This window comes from Carcharhinus amblyrhynchos, chromosome 7 (assembly GCF_965287045.1).
Source record: "Carcharhinus amblyrhynchos chromosome 7, sCarAmb.v2.hapA, whole genome shotgun sequence".
Classification (NCBI taxonomy): domain Eukaryota; kingdom Metazoa; phylum Chordata; class Chondrichthyes; order Carcharhiniformes; family Carcharhinidae; genus Carcharhinus; species Carcharhinus amblyrhynchos.
In genome coordinates, this window is record NC_137330.1 from 54,128,040 (window position 1) to 54,141,031 (window position 12,992).

At 41.6% G+C, this 12,992-nt stretch overlaps 1 protein-coding gene across 3 annotated transcripts in view; it reads left to right on the forward strand.

The window, feature by feature from the left end:
* msraa (methionine sulfoxide reductase Aa) overlaps positions 1-12,992 on the forward strand; it is a 299,961-nt gene that overhangs the window by 142,319 nt on the left and 144,650 nt on the right. The gene's annotated exons all lie outside the window — the stretch shown is intronic.

The window sequence follows — 12,992 nt, forward strand, 5'->3', positions numbered from 1 at the left end:
ATGTCTGTTTCACACCGATTCCGGATGGTTTCCTCTCACAGTCTGAAAGACGTGCCGGTTAGGCGTATTGACCCGAACAGACGCTGGAGTGTGGCGACTAAGGAGATTTCACAGTAATTTCATTGCAGTGTAATGTAAGCCTTACTTGTGACTAATAAAGAAACTTTAAACTTTACTTTAACTTCGAAATTGAAACTGTTCAAATAACAAGTCTCTTAAAATGAAAGCCTGCAACAAATTGAGAGGGTGCCTGAAATGTGAATATTGAATATATTTGAACAACATAAATGATGAACGAAATAATATTTCCTGGGATGAACTGCAGGATAACCTTAAATAACTACAGAATCAAATATTGTGACAGGGAGTCAAAAATGAAAGTTGTTCGAAGGACTGGCTAATAGTTTTAGTTTAGATCTCTCAGATGTCTTAGATGTTTGTATTTAAGCTCACAATTAACAAAGGCTTTTTCTAACTCAGCTGCTTTAAGAGAACTGGATGGTGAATGTGCTAGAATGCAAATTTTTCACCTCCTTAGTTTGAATCCACTCCAGAGATTACTTCAGGAAAAGTGAGTTTATACAGTTTCAGTCCGATCCTTTAGTAGGTAAGAATGTAGAACTGTGCAAGTTGGCAAAGGCTTATCCAATCCCATTCAGAGACCACGTGGACGTCTGGTTTGTTAATGGAAATGGTAGTTTCCTGCTGAGAGTAAAGGTTTGTACGTCAATCGTGCTATACAGGCAGTGGGAGTGCTTGCTGCCAACAGTGAGTGAAATAATGTTCTGTTCTTCAACACTCATATTTTTCACCTTGATGAGCGCAGAAGTTATTAAAAAGAGTTAGAAATTATTACGCTGCATGATGTTATCAATAGTGAAGATTCATTTTCACAGGTACTTTGCCAAGGTTCTTTGGTGTGATTGTCTCTCCATGTAAGTTTGTTTATTGCTGTTTTCTTTGCCATTTAATTACCCATGCTTTGTGGAGTAGGAAGTAAATTAGTCATTCTCTGTACACTAATTTACCCTCTTTGGCAAATGATGAGAAAGCATAGGTGACTCTGTTTGGATTGGGTGAAGACTGCTCCCCACAAGCCAGCTATCCTTCAACTAATATCACTAAAACAAATTCTTTGGTCATCTATCTCATTCAGTTTTATGGGAGCTTACTATGCACAGACTGCCTGCTGTGTTTCTCTCCGATGATAACCACACTTTGAACGTACTTCATTGTCTGTAGGGCACCTTGGGATGTCCTGAGGTTGTGAAAAGCTTGATAAGAATGCAAGCTTCTTTTTTCTTTGGCCATTAAGTCAGTTAGGCCGATCTTTAACCACAAATCTGGTGAAACACAACCGTCCTGGGATTTTCCATATTTCAACTAAACCAGTGCCGTGTCACATTTGAAGTGGACTTTTAATAAATGTCACAATTCTCAGTATTATTCATGCATCCTATTTGTTGCCAGCTGGTTAGAATGAGGCCACTATAAGGATTAATTATTATCCACTGTGATATAATTTACTTTAGCTAGTCTTGAGCAATGTGTAATATTTTAAATCGATGATTGCATCATATTATCAAGTTGACTTGAAGGTACGGTAACAAAAATGATAAATGAAAATCAAACTTCATTGAATTGATTTTGTGTTTGCCCTGGCATAAAACATGCCTTCCAAATGTATACACTGGTTAATAGCCTTCAACAACAAAGTTGACTAGCTGAGTATTGTTCTTTACCTGTGACCTCTTTGTAGCTGTATAATTCAATTCATGCAGCTCAAGGTTTTCTGCAGCACTATTTGGTTATTTGTCATTGCGCTGATGCTGTTTCTACAGCAACCTTTTTTTTTGCTGTTGACTGTGCTGCATTTCAAAGCTGTTTGCTCCTTGTCATGTTGAACATCTTTGTCAGTCTGCTGCAAACATCTCCCAATTTTTGCATCAATGCCTCACGACTGCAGCCTGCGCTTCAGGATATGCCTGAAGTACTTCCTCTGGCTGCTTTGTGAGTGCTTCCCATGTTTCAGCTCACTGTGCATATGAAAAATGCTTTTATTCATCAGCTGGTGTCCTGGGCTGCACTATAGCAGCATCAAAGGCAGTTTCTCTCCTCTTCCACTCATCTTGGAAAACCTTCCGTCGTCTGCCCAAACAATAGATCGCCTGTCATTTGATCTGCATGATGGCTGTAAATTGGCACCAATGATACTTGTATAGCTCTTTGACGTGATGGCCTAAATTAAGAACATTGGGACCCAAGGGATGAAAGTGCTGCATGGGAGCCAAAACATAAGTGAAAGTGAAAACATAATGTACAGGGATATCTCGTGGATGAAATTTTCTTGTTTAGCTTAAAAGTGCTATTGGTTTTACTGGAAGCGTTTGGGTGCTGAAGTGATCAAAATTAATAGTTTGTTAACAAGTGAGGAGCGATAAGTAAATCAATGAGAAGGGATGTGGCATTTTCCATACTATTGTATACAGCAAGAACGGAATGTGTTTGATCAACTATGTCAACATTTTATGTCTTGATGTGTGACAGCATTCTCAGCTTTCCTGAATTTTTTGTGTTTCCAGCATTCACTATGGTTGTAATGATGGAACATCAATGAACTGGGAAAGAAATTCAGATGGTTATTTGGGCCCAGCTAAGTCACCCCAACTGAACACCACTTCTGTAATTAATATATGGATGCACTTTGCGATGCAAATGATGTAACCACACAATTTAGCAAACCAAGTAATGCTTATCATTTGTGATATAGCAACACTAGAGTGTAAGAAATACCAATATATTGCTACCAATTGCAAAAAAGGCATTAAATTAAAGCAGAAAACAAGTTAAATAATTTTATTTAAAAAAAAACTGCCTTTATCCTTCAGTTGACATCCTAGGCCATGCTGTGGTATGGCAGCCTCAGGGTAATTATCTTGTCTTCCACCTGCCTGTTGTAGGTGAGCCAGTTTTGGTGGTCTCTGATCTTAGTGCCCAGCCAAATGATGATAATTAGTTTGACAACAACATCTTGGTTTTTGGTCAGGAGCACAGGCATGGTATAGACAATATATTACCTTTGCTGTCATTAGTGCAAAGATGAACATTTACACATTGCTACCACTATGCATCAGTAATAGAGAGAGTGAATGTTAAGGTGGTGGGTAAGGTGCCTGTCAAGCAGCTGCCTTGTCCTGGATGATGTTGAACTGCTTGAGTGTTGTTGGATTCAGGCAGGTGTTCCATTACACTCTTGATTTGTGCCTTGTAGAAGGTGGACAGGCTTTGCGGAGGTAAGTCACTTTTCATAGAATTGCCAGCCTCTGATCTGCTCTTGTAGCCACTGTGGCTAGTCCAATGCAGCTTCTTGTCAATGATAACACCAGAATATTAATGGGGGGGGATGCGTTGATGGTAATGTTATTGAATGTTGGGATGTTGGTTAGATTCCCTTGTTGGAAGTGAGTTACTTGTTGCAGAATTCTAGTCAGTATGATAGGAAAGATTCAGGGGAAAATTGGAGTCGTAATGACCATTAGGCCCTGGGGAAGGGGGTGTGGGTGGGGGGGGGGGGGGGGGGGGGCGGTGTATTCCCATGTTCGATTCACATCTGGGTGAATCTCTTGTAAACCTGTTGGGGCGTAGTTGTGACTTTAGCGGCCTTCAAAGTCTTTAGGGTGGTTGTCCTGCGCAGCATTCCCAAATTTAGATGGATAACTCCCCTATTTTCTCTCCAGATGTTTAATTGCTTGAATGTTGGGTTCCTGATGCTGGAATATGCCATTCTTAAAATCAGTAGGTGGGATCTTGAGCCCACTTTCTCTGTCTGCGGGATTGGCAACGGGTCTTAAGATCCAGCAAAGCCTGGAGATCGCGATATCCAATTTTGTTTTACCACCCCTCACCAGTGACGTAATCAGTATCATGCCCATAATGGGTGTGAATCTGATTTTAATACATTTGAATATCATTAACCCCCCTCCCCCAACCATATATTTCTCCCAGGAGGATTTTTGTACTTTGCCGACATCATTATGGGCGTGATACTGATTACGTCGCCAGTGAGAGGTGTTAAAAAAAAATTGGCTATCGCAATCTCCAGGCCTTGATGGATCTTAAGACCCATCACCGATCTCGCAGACAGAGAAAGTGGGCTCAAGATCCCACCTACTGATTTTAAGGAATGGCATATTCCATTATCAGGAATCCAACGTTCAAGCAGTTAAACATCTGGAGAGAAAATAGGGGAGTTATCCATCTAAATTTGGGAATGCTGCACAAGACCACAACCATGAAGGCTTTGGACGCAGCTGAAGTCACAACTATGCCCCAACAGGTTCACCCAGATATGAACCGGTCATGGGAGTACCACCTCTCCCCACAGCCCTCTATTCCCTGGCGCCTCATGGTAAGTATAGCCCCAGGGAGAATGAGACATGGCCAGCACAGGTTACTGCCAGATTCAGCCTGGAAATGCCAACATGTGCCAGGGCAGACCCGAATGGGAGCCTCATGGGGGAACGAGGGAGATAGTGGGTATGGGGAGAGGGGTAGCGGATGTGGGAACTGGGGATGCTGGTGACGGCTGTTAGGATGGGAGATTGGGGAAGGGGTCTGATGCTACTTTGGGGGGAAAATATGCTAGCACCAGATTGTGGGGTAAGGGGAATGCTGGCTATGATTGCAAGAGAGGAGTCCCTGAGACCTCCATTGTGGAGTTGGGTGTTGAGGTTTCATTGCTCTGATCCTTTACAAAAGTTGCCCTGATCTCACTGCAGCTGAGCTTTGACAGCTTGTTTAGGCCCCACCCCTCTACATAATGGCATGAAATACATCCAACTGTTTTTGTCAGGAGGTCTAGAGAGAAAATGAGAAAACTAGCCTGTTTCTCTGGAGGGAAATACGTCGGTTCTCAGTCAGACTCTGACAATTTGCCAAGTTCTGGTATGATCGCCCCCAATGTTTTTCTATATTAAAAGTGCAATATCGATGTACTAATTATGTGATTTTTTTCAAACTAAAAATTAAGTGATTTTTGCCACATTTATGCTAAAATGTAATGCTGGCAGGTAACTTACTTCATTATTGGTCTGTAAGGAGGAAACATTGAAACAGGCTGTGAAAAATTGAACTAATAATAAAAATATGTTGAAATATAAGATCCTGTTTATCCAAGTGTATAATTAAAAGATTTGCATCAAATATATTAGCAGGGAGCTGAAACAAACTGGTGCACTCGCTGTTCACTCTTGCTAAAAATCAACCAAAGGAGAAGTACAAACATTTCTCAAAAAAATCTGCTTCATGAGAAAAGGAACTACTGTTAAACCCTAAAATGTTTTTCAAAATCTTTTAAGTAGTGATTTCACAAATTAAAAATTTAGCAGTTTTATGAAAATTCACAAATCATGCCCCATCCATCTTCAAAAGCCATCAACAACTTTCCCCGCACGCAGGTTTTTTTTTCCTTCCTGCGACTCCATTCCTTTAGCACTGATATTTGAGTTAGGGCCTAGGTTTTACAGTGCTTTCCATGTTTCTGTACATGTACAACTTAGAATTCCACATCTTTTACTGTTGCTCAGAAGCATCACATGTTCCATCTCTTGTATTTGCGGTGTTTACATTCAATATGAAATGATGTTCAAGTTCATTTCCTTCTCACAACTCCACTCCCAAATATATAAGATATGGAGATGCTGGTGTTGGACTGGGGTGGGTACAGTAAAAAGTGTCACAATTCTGATGATGAAGGAGCAGCGCTCTGAAAGTTCGTACAACCAAATAAACCTGTTGCACTTTAACCTGGTGCTCTGATATTCCTACTGTGCCCAAATATACAAGTCAGTGTACTTTAAAGTCATTTATTGTCTGAAGTGTATTGGGATTTCCCTTCGATTGTAATCATGTTGGAGATTGGAGAGTGGCAGATGTTGTTCCTTTGTTTAAAAAGGGCTGCAGGGAAAGCCTGGGAACTACAGTTACATCTGTGGTGGGTAAATTGTTGGAAGGTATTTTGAGAGACAGGATCTACAGGCATTTAGAGATGCAAGAACTGATTAGGGACAGTCACCATGGCTTTGAGTGGAAAATCATGTCTCATAAACTTAATTGAGTTTTTTGAAGGGGTAACCAAGAAGGTAGATGAGGACAGTACAGTTGATGTTGCCTGCATCGACTTTAGCAAGGCCTTTGACAAGGTACCGCATGATAGGTTGTTACATAAAGTTAAATCTCACGGGATCCAGGGTTGGGTATCTAAATGGATACAAAATTGGCTTCTTGACAGAAGATAGAGGGTGGTTGTAAAGAGTTGTTTTTCAAACTGGAAGCCTGTGATCAGCGATGCATCTCGGGGATCAGTGTTGGGCCCGCTGTTATTTGTCATTTATATTAATAATTTGGATGAGAATGTAAGGAACATGGTTAGTAAGTTTGCAGATGATACCAAGATTGGTGGCCTTGTGGACAGTGCAGAAAGTTACCTCGGATTGCAATGGGATCTTGATCAGTTGGGCCGGTGGGCTAACGATTGGGAGATGGAGTTTAATTTACACAAATGCGAAGTGATGCATTTTGGTAGATTGAACCAGGGCAGGACTTACACAGTTAATGGTTCGGCGTTGGGGAGAGTTGCTGAACAAAGAGATCTCCATGTTCATAGCCCCTTGAAAGTGGGGTCACAGATGGACAGAGTGGCGAAGAAGGCATTTGGCATGATTGGTTTCGTTGGTCAAAACATTGAATACAGGTGTTAGGGCATCTTGTTGAAGTCGTACAAGACTTGGTAAGGCCACACTTGGAATACTGTGTGCAATTCTGGTTACTGTATTATAGAAAGGATATTATTAAACTATAAAGAGTGCAGAAAAGATTTACTAGAATGCTACAGGGACTTGATGGATTGAGTTATAAGGAGAGGCTGACTAGACTAGGACTTTTTTCTCTGGAGCGTAGAAGTCTGAGGGGTAACCTTATAGAGGCCTATAAAATAATAAGGGACATAGACAAGGTCGATAGTCAATAACTTTTCCCAAAGGTAGCGGAGTTTAAAACTAGAGGGCAGAGGTTTAAGGTGAGAGAGGAGAGACACAAAAGCACCCAGAGGAGCAATATTTTCACAAAGAGGGTGGTGAGTATCTGGAACAAGCTGCCTGAGGTAATAGTAGAAGCGATACAATTTTGTCTTTTAAAAAGCATTTAGATAGTTACATAGGTAAGATGGGTATAGAAGGAAATGCGGGCAATTGGGATTAGCTTAGGGGCTTTTAAAAAAAAGGGTGGCATGGACTAGTTGAGCTGAAGGGCCTGTTTCCATGCTGTAAATTTCTATGACTCTATATGTTATGTGAACGCATATCTTTCTTTGTGTGTTCAGTACCACAGACAAATTTGATGCACAGATTTACTTATGTAACTGTGTTGTGTTCACAAAACACTTATTTGTGTCACGTTAGTGTGTGGGGGGGCACAACTTTATGTATACTACAGTAGTTGAGCCGTCTGCGTTTACTAATGTGCTTCAGTTTTAACATGCTTAAAATGAGTGATGCCCCGGGACATACATGAGTTTTGCTACATTTAAAATGCTTTTGCCTGATGCTGAGCAGGATAAGCCCCCAGGTGTTGTGACTCTGGTACCATCATGAAAGAGAGGCCAGAATGTTGTGGGTCAGGATTAAATATTAACCTCAAACAAGAAACTGTCTTGCATACAAAGACAGGGCAGTTGGATGAGGTTTTCTGCAAATCTTGTGGAAGTAATTTGTTTTCGTTTAAACAGTTATCCAGTTACAAAATTGGTATATATTCACACTTCCAGGAAGTTGGGGTAATATGATCTTATCAGTTTGACCTTTTTATTGAATTGACACCAGTGAAGTTGCTCCTTGTGTTTTAAACACTGATATTTGCTTGGTAGGAAATTACAAAAAATAGGAAAGAAACTGGGCACTGGATCATCATATTGAATTTTGTGTTAAACATTTTTGATTATTAATGATGCACAGCTCATACTTCTGCATTGTCCCATGTTTTGCGGTTTATCACACATCATTGCCTTTTCCAGAACTGACTGATTCAGGTCAGATTATCAGACATTTCATCTTATTGAAACACAGGCGATAAACAAATCTTAAAAAGGGAGGTGAGGTGGGGGGTGGAGAAAGGGTTCTCGCTCTCATTTTTTTAAAAGTTGATCATTTTGAGTGTTAGTCCTTAGCTTAGAGCATCAGTACAGTGGAAAGGACATTAATTTCACACAATTATCAATTAAATTCCATTGATTACTAACACTTGCATTTGCTGACTGGCGTTTGTGATATTGATTTGTAGCAGCTAACCCTGGGTGGAAACAGTGACGCCAGGAGCTAAGGTCTCTTCTGTTGGTGCGTTCACAGTGGTGTTCATGAACCCACCTTGTAAATCTGCTCTAGCCTGCAGTCAGTACATCCCAGAGCTCAAGATAAACGTGGAACAGAGAGGGCATACGCTTATGTACATGGTTACCAGTACTAGTTAGCTCTTCCAAAGCCTTAGGGGGCTCCTTAATTTTCCAGCACCTGGAGGGGGGGGGAAGTCAGCAAGAACTTGGGATCACAGATTTTCTGATGCCTCTGTTTAAGCATAGCTGGCTGAATTCAAAAACAGAAAAATGTAGGCCTTTGGGCATTGATGACAGGAAACCCCATAAGAAGGACTTCCAAGCTTCAGGAAAGAGGTAGACTCTGCATCCTTTTTTTGGCTGCTGTATTTCCCCCATGACCCATTCCTCCCCTTCACCCGCAGCCTCCTCATGATGTGGGGATACTTTGCTTCACCATCAGCTCTTTTCACTTTCAGAGGCATCAAGTCATTATTGTCTTTTTGAGTTCTTTACCTTAAGGCAGGTATGACCAACAGCATTACAACTTTCTGGATAGAGCCAGAAGGCTGGTGCTGAATCCACCCCAGCTGGAATGGGGATTGAATCTTCTGTTGTTGGTGCTAATCTGATCCACGTCAGCCATTCAACCAACTAAGGCAAATGGTCCACTAAGGAGTCCAGGTTGCTGTGGCAACATTTGTTTTAACATGCATATTGTAACCTGGGCCATGGATAGTGATCATAGAGGCTCCAATTTCTTGATTTCAAATAGAAGAGTCTGTCCCACTCCTATTGCCTGCCATTGCTGTATCCTGGAAGGATGTTCAAGTTGGTTGACTGTATTATGAATGCACGTTCCTCGGCCATCAAGTTCTGGGGGTGGAACTCAAACCCAGAATTTCTGGCTCAGAGGCAGTGATGCTACCCACTCCACTACAAGACCTTCTTCAACAATCTTTCCTCATTACAAAATAATGTAACATATAACTATTGTGCTTTCTGGAGACTCTGTGCTGTATTACAGGGCTAGACACAATTTGTTAAGGCACAACGTGGAACTTGAGAGTGCCTATAGTTTGCTCAGTAATGCTTCTTATACCATAGTTGTGCAGAGCTGATTATATTTGTTGTCTCACTCTGTCCGTGGAAGCCTTATTAACATCATTAGCTCTTTCTGCAGAGAAAAGTCCCAATCACTAAGCAACCATCCTGATGTATTGCTTGGAGTTGTGAGGGCCGTATGGCAGGTTATTACAGATTTTCTTTTCTTCATTCACAGGATGTGGGTAATGCTAACAAGACCAGAATTTACTCCTGATCCTGAAGTGCTCTTGAGAAGGTGGTGATGAGTTTCTTTCTTGAATCACTACAGTCTGTGTGGTGCAGGCAGAAGTCTCACAACACCAGGTTAGAGTCCAACCAGTTTATTTGACAGTAATCCCACAAGCTTTCGGAAATGGTGTCCCTTTGTCAGGTGTGTGGAAGGTTACCTCTAACCTGGTGTTGTGAGACTTCTTATTGTGTTTACCCCAGTCCAACGCTGGCATTTCTACATCATGACTACCATTGACGATGCAGGCACACCCAGGGTGGTGTTAGGAAGGATTCAAGGATTTAGACCTAGTGACAATGGAGGAACAACGATAGTTGTAGTGCATTCATTGGAGGGAAACGTGCAGGCTGTGATGTTCTCATGCTTCTGCTACCCTTCGTTTTTCGATGTAGCAGAGGAAGTGCTTCTGGAAGGTGCTGTTGAAGGAGCTTTGACACATTTTTGCAGTGCATCCTGTAGCTGGTAGACATGGTTATCACTGCGCACCAGTGATGGAGGGAGTGAATGATTAAGTGGTGGATAGAGTACCAATCAAGAGGGCTACTTTGCCCTGGAAGGTATCGAACTTCTTTAGTGATGTTGGAGCCACACTCATCCAGACAGGTGGAGAGTATTACATGCCTTGTAGATGGTGGACAGGCTTTGGGGGGTTAGGAGGTGAGTTACTTGCAAATGAATTCCTAGCCTCTGACCTGCTCTTGTAACCACTATTTATATGGTTAGTCCAGTCTGTTTCTGGTAAATATTTACCCCTCAAAATATTGATAGTGGTGGTAATGCATTGAATGTCAAGTGGAGACAGCAATGGTAATACCAATGAATATCAAAGGGGAAATGTTTAGAATCTCTCTTGTTGGAGATAGTAATTTCTTGGCATTTGGATGATGGGGATTCGTCACTACTTATCAACCCAAGCCTGAATACTGTTCACAGCTTGCTGCATGTTGGCACAGATTGCTCAGTTTCTGGGGAGTCATGAATGGAGTCAATTTTGAGGATTCCCAGGGTAACTGCCTTTTGACTGTACATCACTGTGCTGCTATCACCTCTGGTGGATTTGTTCCGCCAGTAAACGTACTCACTTTTGAGTTCAGGATGTTTGGAAGGTCACTGTTGAAACAGTTAAAGATGGTGGGGCCTAGAAAACTACCCTGAAGAATACCTATAGTGATATCCTGAGGCAGAGGTGATTGGTCTCCAACAACAACACCTTCTTTTGTTCTAGGTATGATGAGCCAGTGGAATGTTTGTCCCTTATTGCCCATTGATCAATTTTGTTAGAGCTCCTTGATGACATTCTTGGTCAGAGACTGCCTTAATGTCAAGGGCACTCGTTCTCTCTTCATTTCTGGGGTTCTGCTCTTTTGACCAAGGCTGTAGTGAGTTTTGGCAGAAGCAGTCTTGTCAGAAACAAACTGAGCATTGATGAACAAATTATTGGTAAGTGCCATTTAATGGCACTGTCAATGACATCTTCCATCATTTTGCTGCTTACGGAGAGTTGACAGATGGGGTGTTAATTAACTGGATTGGATTTGTCCTCTCTCTTTTGTGGACAATTTTCCACATTGCTGGATGGATGCCAGTGTTGTATCTGTGCTGGAACATTTTGGCTAGGGGCACAGCAAGTTTGCCGTACAAGTCTTCAGAACTATTGCCGGATGTTGTCAAGGCCCATAACCATTGTTGTATTTGGTGCCATTTCTTGATATCACAGGGACTGAATTGAATTGGCTGAAGGCTGGTATTTGTGATGCTGTGGACTTCGGGATGAGACTGAGATGGATCATACACTTAGAACCTCTGGCTGGAGATGTTTTAAATAAATTACAGCCTTATATTTACACTGAGAATGGGGATATTTGTGGCATCTCCACCTCTGGTTCGTTGTTTAGTTATCCACCACTATTAATATCTGAATGTGGCAACACTGCAATGATTTGATCTGATTAACTAGTTATGGGATCACTTAGCTCTATCTTTCACATGCTGCTTCACTGTTTGGCATGCAAGTAGTCCTGTGTTGCTTCATCAGTTTGGCCCCTCATTTTTATGTATGGCTGAGACTACTCCTGGCATGCTGTCCTGTATTCTTCATTGAATAGGGTTGATCCCCTGGCTTGATGATAGTGGTAGAGTGAGGGAATATTTTGGGCCATAATCGTGGTTGAGATCAATTCTGCTGCTGATGATGGTCCACAGCACTTCATGGATGCCCAGTCTTGAGTTGCTAAATCTGTTCGAAATCTATCCCATTTAGTTTGGTGCTTGTGCTGCACAACATGATGGCAGATAACCTCAATGTGAAGATGGGACTTTGTTTCCACAAGGACTGTGCGGTAGTCACTCCTAGCATTTCATTCATGGTCAGATTCATTTCAACAGGTAGATTGATGAGAATGAGATCAAGTATTGTTTTTCCTCTCATTGGTTCTCTCACCACAAGTTGCAGGCCCACTCTGGCAGTTGTGTTCCATACAGTGCGACTGAGCTATTCATGTTGGTGGACATTAAACTTTCCCACCCAGAGTACTTTCTGTGCCCTTGCTATCCTCAGTATTTAATAGTGTTCAGCATAGGAGAATACTGATTTGTTAAGTGGCAGAGGGCGGTGGATGATATTCAGCTGAAAGCTTCCCTGCCCATGTTTGATCTGAAACCATATGATTTCAAGGAGCCCTCAGAGCTAGTTTTGAGGATTTCCAAGGTCATTGCTGTTGGCTGAGAGGTATGGTTTTTATGACTATGATTATGTTAGGCGATAGCTCAATTTGTCTGTGGGTATCTCTTCCAATCTTGCTATAAATCTTTGCATGTTAGTAAGGAGGATTTTTGCAGCATCCACTGGCTAGACGTGATGAACATGTCATGACAGCTTCCTGATTATTGAGCATTGTAATGCAGGATAAACTGGTTGACATTATACATTAATTGCAGATACAATTAATACTGCTGAAAGAGAGACATTGCTGAGGCTTTCCACCTTGCACTCATCAGTATAAATACAAAAATTCCAAATTTCAAACAGGCACAACAATTTATAGTACAGGAGAAGAGGCATTGATTGGTTGTACTTCGTAGATCCGGCATTCCCCTCTCTACCCAAATTAAATAATACTCTGCAGTTGAGTCCACTTTTGTTTACTAATATTTTCATCTTGAATTTATAGGACCAGGTTATTCAAACTCTGGACTTGCTTGATTCTAGATCCATGAATCATCTTCTGCTTCCTCATTGCAGTGCTGCCAGCTCCCACCTACAACAATTTTGGTTCCCCTGGTACTGGTGCATCT